The sequence below is a fragment of the Vicia villosa genome, linkage group LG1, assembly GCF_029867415.1.
Source record: "Vicia villosa cultivar HV-30 ecotype Madison, WI linkage group LG1, Vvil1.0, whole genome shotgun sequence".
Classification (NCBI taxonomy): Eukaryota; Viridiplantae; Streptophyta; class Magnoliopsida; order Fabales; family Fabaceae; genus Vicia; species Vicia villosa.
This window is the reverse complement of record NC_081180.1, coordinates 247535511-247549478: the sequence shown is the minus strand read 5'-3', so window position 1 is coordinate 247549478 and position 13968 is coordinate 247535511. Positions and strand designations below refer to the sequence as shown.

At 33.9% G+C, this 13968-nt stretch overlaps 1 long non-coding RNA gene across 1 annotated transcript; it reads right to left on the bottom strand.

Moving 5' to 3' along the window:
* Nucleotides 1–2650: 2650 nt before the first annotated feature.
* Nucleotides 2651–3351, bottom strand: LOC131625164 (uncharacterized). The gene is made up of 2 exons (XR_009290766.1): nt 3204–3351; nt 2651–3097 (listed from the first exon to the last, which is right to left on the bottom strand). It is a non-coding gene; the product is annotated as an uncharacterized LOC131625164 (long non-coding RNA).
* Between the last annotated feature and the right edge of the window lie 10617 nt (nt 3352–13968).

The following is a 13968-nucleotide window of genomic DNA, read 5'->3' as shown; positions in this document are numbered from 1 at the left end:
AATTGTAGCGGCAAATCCAGATGCAGGCAGATGGGTAGACAATCTTGCTAGAGAGAAATGGACCAGATCATACGACAACGGGAAGCGATGGGGGCACATGACTACGAATCTTGTGGAGTCTATGAACGGGGTGTTTAAGGGCATCAGACACCTTCCGATTACTGCCTTGGTGGAAGCAACATACTATAGGATGGCTTCTCTTTTCGCAAGAAGAGGTGAGCGTTGGAATGCAGTTATAGAATCCGGACAATTATGGAGCGAAACATGCGTCAAATTCATGAAAGAGCAATCTGCCAAAGCCAACAGCCACATTGTGACATCTTTCGATCGATTCAACCGGACCTTCAGTGTTAAAGAAACGATTGACCATAACGAGGACCTTCCGAGACAACAATACAGGGTTCTTATAGATGAAGGTTGGTGCGATTGTGGAAAGTTTCAAGCCTTTCGGATGCCATGCTCTCATGTAATTGCAGCATGTTCGTATGCGCATCAAGATCCGTTAGCACTTTTATCTCCCATTTACAAGGCGGATACCTTGCTCGGGGTGTACAACAACTCATTTCAAGTGATGGCAAAGGAGGATTATTGGCCTGCGTATGAAGGGGACGTGGTTTGGCATAATGATAACATGCGGAGAAAGTAAAGAGGTCGTCCGAACAGCACCCGGATCACAACCGAGATGGATCATGAGAAAATGGTACGAAAGTGTAGCATATGTCGTGAAGTCGGGCACAATAAAAATACCTGTCCTAACCGTGGATCAAATTCCACCAACAATTAGTTGTATGTCATTTGTATTTTGTATCTGTATTTTTATTGATAATGTTTTTGTATTAGTATTAGTATTAGTATTAGTATTTGTATTTGTATTTGTATTTGTATTTGTATTTGTATTTCTATTTCTATTTCTATTTCTATTGGTTATGTATTTGTATTATCCTTTATTAAATCAACTAGTTATGTCTTTGTCTCGTTGTGTGTTTGTCCTCATGGACCATACTGCCACTCTTTATTTTGGACAGTCAAATACGCATGCTTTCGTCTAGTCCCATCAAGTCAGTCATTGATCAGCGTGTCTGCATTTATCATACATGTTAGGCGTGCTTGTAAACAGTACGCAACATCATTACTTTTTTCTACCCACTACTATTATAAATTAGGGGCTCCTATGGTTGAGTTTACACACAGATACACAAACTCCAAATACCAAACAATCACACAAACACAACCATGCCTCGCCGGACAACCATTAGGCCAGATGGATGTCACCGGACAACAGAGTTGCCGCCCCTGAGATCAACATGGCGTGCCGAACCTGAACCGGAGTATCGCAGAAGGAACGGACATGTCATATTCTCCGCCGTCAAACCTCCCATGCCGGTTATGTTTTGGAATATCTCTTCCGTCGAGCAACTCAAGAGGACTCTCCTGAGATTTTTAGAGGGGGAGTACGAGGCCGGCGAACAGATAAGAAGCATCAAGAGGCTTAAAACAAGGGCTGATGATGTGACGGGAACAACGATAACTTTCTGGGACAACGTGAATACGACATTGATGTCATTCAAATGATGCATGGACCTAATGACATTGTTTTAACCGTGGTGATTTCTTAGATGTTTTACTTTATCTTTTTCTGTTGGTTATTTTCTATGTACCTTTTAATTAATGAATGAACTACTCTTTTCCGTGGACGCTCGAGTTAGCTGATTCACTGATTTTATCTGTTGCAATTTAATATATATATATTTTTAATACTTTAAAATAAAAACAATTTTATTAATAAATAAAAAAACAAAATAAAATTTATTTATTTATGTTAAAAATAATTTTATTAATAAATAAAAAAATTAAAAAAAAATAGTATATAAACATTTAAAAAAAACAAAAAAAAAACAAAAAAAAAAAAGGGAAGTGTGCATAGGCGCCACCCTAGGTGGCTAAAATTGAAAAAATGTACATTGATGCCACCCTGGGTGGCGCATAGGTTAGGAGAAATTGGGGGTTGGCGCCACCTGAGGTGGCTCCTATGTGGAGACCACCTCTGAAACCTGGTCATATGCGTAATTTTGCCGAAAACATGGTTTTTGGTGTAAATAAATTATTAAATATGGTTATTTGGATTTTTTTTTCACATTTATTACCACGATTAAAATTACAATGGAATAACTTTATTAAACCGTAGTTAATAAATTGTAACACCACTTTTTCCACAGTTCTGACTGTAGCTAATCACATACTTTTTGTAGTATTTGTATTATTTTTATTTCAATCATAAGTATGTCAATCATCCAGTAGAAAAATAAATTTTATAAATTACAATTTTCATGTTATTTCAATACCAATACGTAAGATAGAGGGATGTTACAGTATAGATGTTCTTTACTTTTTTATTTTTTACAACAATATCACCTTAAGTTTGTGTTCAAATATTGAGACCTTTCTCTTTAATTTTTCTCTAAAATAGCATGTCACCTTTATGACAAAATATAATAGTGAGGTTAGGTCTTAGAATCATGACCAAAATAAAATCCTACTTAGATATAGTTCAACTCGCAATCCTATCTACCCATAATATCAACGTTGAGTGCAACAATGTTAAAACTATTTTTCAACCTAATAAATATTAAAAAAAAATGTTGGAAATATATTATAAATTAAATAAATTTTTATTTAATGTTCTTGATTTATATATATCAAAAACTTATTGACATTAGTACATAAACATAAATTAAAATTAAGGTAAGGATTGAATCCTGTACCAAACATTTACATTCATAATAACTCTAAATGAGGGAATAAGACAATTTAAATATTATATTTTATTGTGTTACCATCATTTTAGAGTTGAAAATCATAAAAGCAAAGTTTTGACTTATAAAAAAATATAAAAAGTTTATTACATATTAAATAATAAGATATATTATTTTTTTTCTGACACCGTAACTCATTCTTACATTTTTGTAAAGTTATCATGGAATTTCGATCCACCCACGTCTCCCTTTAACCGAACAATAGCCGTACTTGCATACATTAATTTCACCATCAGAATCCGATTTGGGACAATCAGCATCAGTTTTACATCCAATTTTAACTCCTATAATAAAAAACAATGATAAGACAATAGTATAAAAACATGTTAAAAGAATATGTACATATTATAAATTAAGTAATAAATATAAAATAATAAAATAATAATTTACCAGCCACTTGTGTTGCGATAAGAATTAAGGAACAATATAAAATAAAAAAATAGAGAAGTTTGAGAAAGAAGTTCATGCTCTCTTATAAATAATTAAATAGAAGACTTTGCAATTTAAATTTGTAATAGTGTGTTGTGTTTGTTTTCTTACTTCATCATGTATATATAAGGAGATCACATCAATAAATAAATAAATAAATAAATCTTTTGACCTTTTAACATAGTAAAGGAAAATTTGTCTTTTGAGCTTTTTTTTATTACTTTTAACATTTCACTGTGGTAAAAGAGAACAATTTTGTTTTTAGACTGTGGTAATGTTATTTGGATTTAGTGTCCCTCATAGAGTCTACATCTGCTGATGAAGCATTTCTGGGCACTGAGTGGAATCTAGCAATGCAAAAATTTAATCAATTCTCTATAAATTATGTTTAGAATCTTGTGCCTAGACCTAAAGGAACTCATGTTATTGGAACTAAATGGGTCTACAGAAACTTGCTAAAAGATAAAAAGAGAATCTAAGAGTGTATGTTTCTAAATGTTGAGACTTCTAGAGTGTGAAGGGCTCATGTATCAGATAAACTTACTACATTAAATGTTGTTATGAAAGCGAAAATGTTTGTGGTTCAAAATAAGATAATTGCCTTTCTTGAAACGCGCCAAAACATTTGAGTGGCACATTGGATACATTAATTTATTGGGATTAGGTTTAAATCTCTCACGCCTTTCCCCTTGTCAAAATTTGTTTGCACTATTCAAGATGTTCTCTTTTGCATTGAATTTTTCTATTTAAATTCACTTCACTCACCATCACACACTTTAGCCTTTATCTTGCACTTTCATTTTAGTAAACACCCAACTTCTCTACAACCAAACCCTTCATCTTCATCATCACCATGGCTGAACTACAATTTTCATCTACTCACCATCAACATCAACAAGAAGAGAAAGCTCAATAACAAGTGAAAGATTGTATTCCTGAGGTTACTCTTTTCAAAGAACTGGAAGTGTTAAGCGAACTAATGGTGGATTTCAAAAAATCTTAAGACTAATGGGTTTGACCTCAGTGATGATTTAAAGACTGAAGGATGGGAATATTTATTTGATTGTCTCAAAGGACCTGTTTATCCTGAGTTGGTTAGACAATTTTGGGTAATCTCTAAGGAATCAAGTTTACAGGTTTCTTAATGGAAGTAGTAAAAGGTATACGATATGCTCTCCAAAGGCGCTAAGATTAATCATATTGCTTCAAAAATCTTTCATAACTGAAGGAATTCTAAGTTTGCCAAGGACCTTCATCCACGACTCAAAGTGTGGCTTCGGATAATTCTTGGATGTAATCATCACAGACCTTCTGGGAATTTATCTAACTACATCACCGCAGATCAGAAGTACATGTTGTACTATCTGACCTCTAGAATCAAGATGAACTAATGCATCCAATCAATTATATGTGAATCAAGCATGAAATACATGAAAATAAAAAGGCACAAAAATTTGGGGCGAGGGGGATTCGAATCCTAGACCTATATATGGTGACATGCGCACGCTCTTAACCACTGGGGTGGTGATACATCTATTATTTTGAACGAATTTGTGAATTATATTTAAAACACGCTTCTAAAAGCGAAAAAATGGAGCTGATGAAATTCATCTTCAACCATGGGACAAATCAAAATTTTAAAAATCGTATTCCTTCATTTCTCAACCAAATGCAATGATGTAAAACCAAAGTTGCTCTGAATTTTACCACTAGTTCAAAAATGTCAATATCATAAATTTATTTGAATTATAGCTCTTTAATTTCTTAGAAAACCTCAATTACCGTAAAAATTTAAAACAAAATTATATGACAAATAACAACAATCAATGGCAAATAGGTTAGGGGTTTTAATTCTAACATCAAACCAAACATAATAGAATCGAGAAATTCTTAAAATGATGCTCTTAACATGAAGTTCAAAGTCAAGAAGACTTACCTCTAAAGTGAGAACTGGATATGAAGTTAGATCACTTCTACAAACGACTTGATGATCCCTACAACTTGAGTGAGGTCCTAGGAACATGTATCAATGCTCACTTTAAACTTAAAGTACATCAATCTTTCTAACCACCTCGAGTTGCAACTTGAAGAAAGTGAGATTATAAGATGTTGATAAAGGTGTTATAGTTGGTGTTTAATGATTACAATTGCTTCTATATGATATATGGAATGTGTTTGGATGATAAGATTGCAAGAAACTTGCAAGAGGAATGAAATTCGAAGAAGTGGTTTCAAAGCTTGCATTAATGTAGTTTTTGTGCAAATTTTGGTGTCTTGAATTTTAAGACTGGCTTCTCTATTTATAGAGGTTGCAAAGGATTCATATAACTTACAGAAATCAGTTTTAGTTCATATGGAATGATGGTTTGAACATTTGGTTTCAAATTGCACAAAAAAGCATGCTTACTTCATGATGAAGAAAGGGTGTGAATCAAGGGATTTGCCATGCTTTATGCACTTAGGAGGTTTCTTCTAAGTGTTTAGATATTGTAGGATCTAATTAGAAGCAAAGTTCAAGCCTGAATGAAGAGTGGTTGGAAAAGCGATCCTGCATGCAAATGTATATCAAGCTTTTTGTAAATTCTTCCAAATATGGTATCATGAATTGGATAAAGCCTCTAATCCTTGTGTAATGCATTAAAGGTATGTGTAATTGCTCAATTATGTGGAGATTTGCAAGTAATATGACTTGTAAAGTGAGATCTTGTGGTAAGGCTGAAGGTTTGTTCATGAACTTGTCACAAAAATGGACCTCTAATACAACTTCATGGTGCCATCTTCTCAAATTTGTTTCTCTTTTCTCAAGTATGATAAATTCATGCTCTTGGACTTTTTGGAAAGGTGAGATTACATACTTCAACTTTCATGTTATGTACTTGAATAAATTCAATATGGATCATGGAGAAAAATTCCTAACAACTTTGGAAAAAAAACTATTTTGACACTTAGAAATTTTTCTAAGTGTTAGAACTTTTACAACTTTGAAACTTCATTTTTGATCAATCCATATCTTCCAATCTATGCACTTTTTGGAATCCATATCCTATAGAAAAGTTGTAGTATGAAAGATGATCTTCAATGTGATCTTTTGGGCAAGAAAAAAGGTGGCTTGATGAAGTTACAAGCCTTCAAAGTAAGTTACTTGAACATGAAATTTTGTGTATCAGATGAAATTTGAAAGTTAATGATCTTGAATTAAGGCATAATTGAGGTTACAAAATTGAGTCCCTTTGAGAGTCACAAAATCTTGATTGCTTGAGCTCCTTGATCCAACACACCAACCTTGTGAAAGAAGTAAACAAGCAAACACATATCTCTTGTATTTTGAGGTTAGTGATGATGCATGAATGATCTTTATATGAGATGAATGATGATGATAATTATCAAACTATTTTAGATTCAATGGAAATGAAGTGGTTTCTCGGGGTCAAAAAATTGGGGTATGAAAGTTGCCCTTATTTAAGTTTCTTCTATTTGAAGATTTGATGATTGAAATCTTCGTCTCGACGTGATAGGAGGGACCACAACCATGATCATGATATGATATGAATGCAAGACTCTGGCTTTCACTAGGAATGGCAACAAATAACATCCTTAATTCAAAATAGAAGAAAGGAGAGTAGATTCACTAAGGAAGAGATAAACAATACTTGTAGAGAGATTACAATTCCACCGGGAAAGATCACCTACTATAAAACAAGTGATTGATTAAACCGAAGGTTACACTAAAGACAATGCATATTACCTACTATCAAATAGATGATAGACTAGGCAAAGGTAATATAATGAAAACAATTTATCTACAACCATACCAGTGGTAGCTTAAGCAAGATAAATGACTCCAAGGGTGGAAAATATATCACCTACCACCAAACGAGTGATAGACTAAACAAAGATGATATAAGAGATAAGGAAAAAAATCATCTACTACCAAAGGTGACACCAAAGACAATGCATATTACCTTCTATCAAACAAATGATAGACTAAGCAAAGGTAATTTAAGGAAAACAATTTATCTACTACCATACCAGTGGTAGTTTAAGCAAGATAAACGAATCCAAGGGTGGAAGATATATCACCTACCACCAAACGAGTGATAGCCTAAACAAAGATGATATAAGAGATAAGGAAAACAAATCATCTACTACCATACCAGTGGTAGCCTAAGAAAAGATGAAAAGACTCCATGATGGAAAAAAATATTACCTACTACCAAAGGAGTGATAGCCTAAACAAAGATGATATAAGAGATGAGGAAAACAAATCATCTACTATCATACCACTAATAGCCTAAGCAAAGATGAAAAGACTCCATGGGTGGAAGATATATCACCTACTACCAAACAAGTGATAGCCTAAGTAAAGATTATACAACTTCAAAAATAAGCTTCCACATAACAGGGTTCGGCTTCTTCTTTAACTAAGTCTTCTTCATAAAAACAAAATAAAAAATAAGGAGGGGATAATTCTCAAAAATATAATTAATAGACTATCTCAAAGAAAGTAATTTAACTCATACACAAGGGAAATTAGTCCCATAAATCTCAGAAAATAAAACATACATTCAAATGATCCCCTCCCAGTGTTACATATCAGAGAGATACCGTGAAACTAAGAAAAACTAAAAAATAAATAGAAAAGAGGAAAATATGCGACATTCCTCAACACTACAACTACTTCTCGCTAATTGTGTCTACAACATAGGCATAACAAGCCACACGACAACAAAAAGAGGGTGAGAATAATTCCACAAATGTTATCGATGAATAAATTAGTGTAGGTAGTTTTTAAAACAATGATATCAAACAGAAAATCACTTCAAATTCATGAACAACTTGTTATGCATAATTGTTTAAGTTAGCTTGTTCCCTAAGTTAGCTTGTGTAACGGGTCTTTGTGAAAAGTCTATTAGTTTATTGTGTTAGTTTTCTTGTAAATAACATACTAGTCTCTCATTATTAAAGAGTGAAACATCTTAATTAGGGTGAGAGAGGTCATTTGTTATTCTGTAACACTTGTAATTTTGTTTCAAGAGAAAGTAATGAATAACAGTTTATAACCAATTCATTATTTTCTTCTTGCTTCCCTCTTTTCTACCCTTGTGTGTTTCTTGCTGATAAAGAAACTGATTATACTGTCATTCCAGCATCATTTTTACTACTAATTGGCGTGGTGAGTATTGATAATAATTTCTTAAATAAAGTATGAGATTGAAAAGTTCACTAGAGTGAACGATTTCAGTCTGTGGCGCTAGAAGATGAAATCCCTACTAGTTCAGTAGGGTTGGTTAAAAGGGTTGAAGGGAACTTCAACCACGGACGTTGTGTTAATGGAAAAGGAGAAAACATATATGGTAGAGAAAGCCCATAGCGCCATCTTATTAAGCCTTGGTGATAAGGTTCTTTGACAGGTTTTGAAAGAGACGACGGCAACGAGTTTGTGGTCGAAACTAAAAATTTTGTACATGACCAAATCGTTGGTCAATCGCCTCTACCTAAGAAAGCTATGTATTCATTCAATATGAGTGAAGATAAAGTCCTGGATGAGCAGTTGGATATGTTCCAGAAGCTGATTCTTTCATGGTGATTTATATGAAAAGTGTATATAGAGTTTCTACTCGGTCTCTTTCCTACATCTCCTAATCCACTATGTCGTGTAAATAAATCCCTTTACATTCTTCGTAAAGAAGGTAGGTAGTGTAGCGGTGAAAAATTGAGACCGAAGCTATTGGATTGACCCGAATCGTATTTTAGTGAAAGTCGCCACCGCGCTTTATTGTTTCCAAAGGAAATGGGAAAAGAACGAAGTAAAACCCAAAGAATTTTTTAAATCAAAACTAATCAAATAAATATAGATCTTAGATTCGAGAATTGGTTATGAAAGGGGAATGTATTAGCACCCTCACATTTATAGTACTCTACAGGAAGCTCTTTGAAAATATATATTATTGTTTTATTGTTTTTTTATGAAAATAGAATGGGATAGCGAGCAAAGTTTTATTATGCTCGATAAGATATCGCATCTTGTGCGTACATACCTCTTTTATGAAATAGGGACGTAAGAGCATTTGTAGTTCCCCTCAAAAGGAAAATAATAAGCGAATGTGGAAAAAATATTTTTGGGTGCTAAGCTTCAATAATACACAACAGGATTTTAAAATGCTAAGCTTTAACAATACAAAGCAAGTTTTAAAAGGAGCCAGGCTTTAAAAATGAAAGGCAAGGGTGGCATGCTAAGCTTTAACAATGCAAAGCATGGTTTATTTAGACATGGTTTAGTTTTAACAATACAAAATCAACTTTAAATTAGGAGGAAGTGCTGAGCTTTAACAATGCAGAGCACAAAGTAAAGAGGAGGAAAAAATGTGAGTACCTTGACAATTTTAATCAATACTATCCCATTCATTTGGATTTGGCGACACAATTAATATCAATTAGGAATCATACATCTCAAACAAGTATTCAGGGTAAGCATCTCAAATAATTAAAAGGGATATGGCAAATGTATTATGATGAAAGTCAAAACATGTTATAAACAAAGATATCAATGTATACAAGTAAACTCAAGTATAAGGGTTATGAAATAAAGAGAGAACATACATCAATATCAATAACATCATGTATGTATGAGTATGAATGTATATGGACAAATATTCTCATGGATGTATGGTTAATCAACAATGTATATGAAGACAAAAGTATATAATAAAAGTATATGGATCAATCAAGTATGTACACACATAAACAAACAAGATATGATCAATCAACCAAAACGGGGTCACAAATAATGTGTATCAAGTATAAACATGGTAAAAGACAGACATCGTGTTTATGTAAACATTTAATCACACAAGTTTAAATTTCAAAAGAAAGTATGGTTGATTTTATAATTGTATGGACATGGGTATCAAGATGTGATCAACATTGATGAACAAGTGAATGTTAATAAGGTGTTGCATCAAAAACAAAGAGAAGAACATTTGATCAAGATTTAGGGTTTTAAGGATATAAACAAAATTCATTCACTTAGAAGGAAACTAAACCCTAGGTGTAAAAGCATTGGGATCATGTTATCAACTTCAAAAGAAGCTCATCTCAAGTATGTTAGGATCACATAAGCAAAAACAATTAGAAATTGGAACTTGTTCATGTAAAAAAAACTTTGTATGATTTATGGATGAAACTTGACTATTCTTGAATGAATGAAAAGAAATGGATTGAATTTCTTGAATGATATTTGGTTATTCTTGAACAAATATCATGAATTTATTTGAATGATCTAAAAAACTTGGAATGACCTTTTGTTTTGGTAATTCTTGAATGGAAATGATGGGAATATCCTTGAAGTAAAGTGAAACTTGAGTTTTAAGTCTCGATAACGTTATTGCATCATTGTTATACCCCAAAATTTGCCCGCATCTTTTTCAAGAAGAAGACAACAGACTTCTGTCTAAAAATTGGGATTTTCACATAAACTTGGATTTTATTCCATAAATATCCTGATTTTTATGAATACTCGGTTTTTAGAATTTTTCTTATACGGTATTTTGGTTCGCTGTTGAATTTATTCTTATAAAAACGCCAATTACTGTTTATCACTTCACACACGCTGTTTATTTGAGATTTATTTGCAGATAAATAGTACTGACGCAATTGGTACAGAATTAAATTTTGCAGGCGCAGAGTCCGGGGATTCAGACTGTATTGGTAACGAGTAAATTATTATTAGTTTTTGTTTCCCACTAATTTTTGTACTATATTCTATTATTTTCAAAATCTTTTCCTTTCTTTTCAAATCTCTTTCTTTCAAAATCAAATCCTAACTTTATTCTATACATCTCTCTTTTCAAACCCTACCATACACTTTCTTTCAAATCCTACTACCACTCAAATTTTCCTTTTTTGTACGGAATCACTTCATTCCCCAACGTCTCTATCCTTCTTTTCACTCTATAAATACCTCTCATTTTTTCCATAAATTCTCACATCAAACTGTTAGAACAAGATTTGTTCTGATCAATATTCTTAGTTTTGATGATAACAAGGATATGAATTTTGTGTGAGATAATGTGGTACTCTAATACACTGCAATTTCCCTTTCAGGAAATATATAAAGAGTATGCACAATTCAGCGCAAGAAGCACTGACTCAGAAGGTTCAGCATCCAACATCAGAACATGGTCTGGCAAGACATCAGAAGATGGTCAAAGCAGAATCAGAACATGGGTCTATGGAAGCATCATAAGAACTTGAGTTCAGAAGCAGAAGCACTGAAGTTCTCATGGTATCACGCTCAGAAGCACTTCAAGGTCAGAAGACAAGAAGATGCTCTGCACCAAGCTGTTTGACTCTGATGATATTCAAACGTTGTATACATAAACATCAGATCAGAAGGAAGTACAAGATGGCAGGCTACGCTGACTGACAAAAGGAACGTTAGAAGCTATTAAAGGCAACGTCAGTAGACACAGCGTGAACAAGGCTCGAGGTAGTTGAAAAAAGAGTGAAACATTAAATGCAATGCTGTACGGAATACGCAACACATTAAATGCTCCCAACGGTCATCTTCTCAAGTGCCTATAAGTATGAAGTTCTGATGAGAAGCAAGGTTACCGAATCTGTGAATACTATCAAAGCTCACAAACTTCATCTTCATCAAAGCTCACTACATTGCTCTTGTAATATATTAGTGAGATTAAGCTTAAACTTTAAGAGAAATATCACTGTTGTGATTATAGCTTTTCAGAAGCATTGTAATACTCTTAGAATTGATTACATTAATTTGTAAGTAACTAGAGTGTGAAGGATAGAAAAACACTTAGAAAGGGGGGGATTGAATAAGTGTGACTTTAAATCTTGGACGATAAAAATAAATTGCACAATTATTTTTATCCTGGTTCGCTGTTAACGAAGCTACTCCAGTCCACCCCCGCAGAGATGATTTACCTCAACTGAGGATTTAATCCACTAATCGCACGGATTACAATGGTTTTCCACTTAGTCCGCAACTAAGTCTTCCAGAGTCTTCTGATCACACACTGATCACTCCAGGAACAACTGCTTAGATACCCTCTAAGACTTTTCTAGAGTCTACTGATCAACACGATCACTCTAGGCTTAGTTCACTCCTAAGACTTCCCTAGAGTATTCTGATCAACACGATCACTCTAGTTACAAACTGCTCAGCCAACTGCTAAGACTTCCTAGAGTATACTGATCACACGATCACTCTAGTTCCTTACAACTTAATGTAATTCTAAGAGTATTACAAATGCTTCTTAAAAGCGATAATCACAACTGTGATATTTCTCTTAATCGTTTAAGCTTAATCTCACTAATATATTACAACAACAATGTAGTGAGCTTTGATGAAGATGAAGATTCTGAGTTTTGATTTGAACAGCGTTTCAGCAAGTTAATTTGAATTGTCTTGGTGCAGAATCGTTAACCTTGCTTCTCATCAGAACTTCATATTTATAGGCGTTGAGAAGATGACCGTTGAGTGCATTTAATGCTTTGCGTGTTCCGTACAGCATTGCATTTAATGTTATACGCTTTTGTCAACTACCTCGAGCCTTGTTCACGCTGTGTCTACTGACGTTGCCTTTAGTAGCTTTAACGTTCCTTTTGTCAGTCAGCGTAGTCTGCCACGTGTACTTCCTTCTGATCTGATGTTTGTGAATACGTCGTTTGAATATCATCAGAGTCAAACAGCTTGGTGCATAGCATCTTCTGATCTTCTGATCTTGAAGTGCTTCTGTTGCGTGATACCATCTTCTGATCTTCAGTGCTTCTGATCTCATGTTCTTCTGATGCTTTCATAGACCCATGTTCTGATTCTGCTTCGACCATCTTCTGATGTCTTGCCAGACCATGTTCTGATGTTGCATGCTGAACCATTTGAGACACACCTTCTGAGCGCTGAATTATGCGTACTCTTTATATATATTTCCTGAAAGGGAAATTGCATTGGATTAGAGTACCATATTATCTTAAGCAAAATTCATATTATTGTTATCATCAAAACTAAGATAATTGATAAGAACAAATCTTGTTCTAACAATCTCCCCCTTTTTGATGATGACAAAAACATATATAAATGATATGAATTTGCGATCAGAAAGAGTAGACGGCAAAAGACAAATTACACAGCTATAGCATAAGCATATGAATATGTCTCCCCCTGAGATTAACAATCTCCCCCTGAGATAAATAATCTCCCCCTGAAATAAATACTCGAAGAACTTTGATAAAAGACTTCCCTGATTATTTCGGTAGAGACGATCATATAAGCTTCTGCCTTCAGAGAATTCATAGCTTCTGACTTCTGCTTCCATTGGACAGCTTCAGAACTTGAATTTCTTTAGATCCTTAGAACACTCACAGCTTCTGATTCTTGCTTCCATCGTGGACAGCTTCAGAACTTGAATTTCTTTGATCTTCAGAACATTCACAGCTTCTGACTTCTGCTTCCATTCAGGACAGCTTCAGAACTTGAATTTCTTTGATCTTCAGAACATTCACAGCTTCTGATTTCTGCTTCCATTCAGGACAGCTTCAGAACTTGAGTTTTCTGGATCTTTTAGAACATTCACATCTTCTGATTTCTGCCTCCCTCGGATAGCTTCAGAACTTTGAATGTCTACCAACATCACTTCATGCTAGATTTGTATCAGAACATTGTTGAATGTACCAGAGCATCATCAGAGCATCTCTACATCCTGAA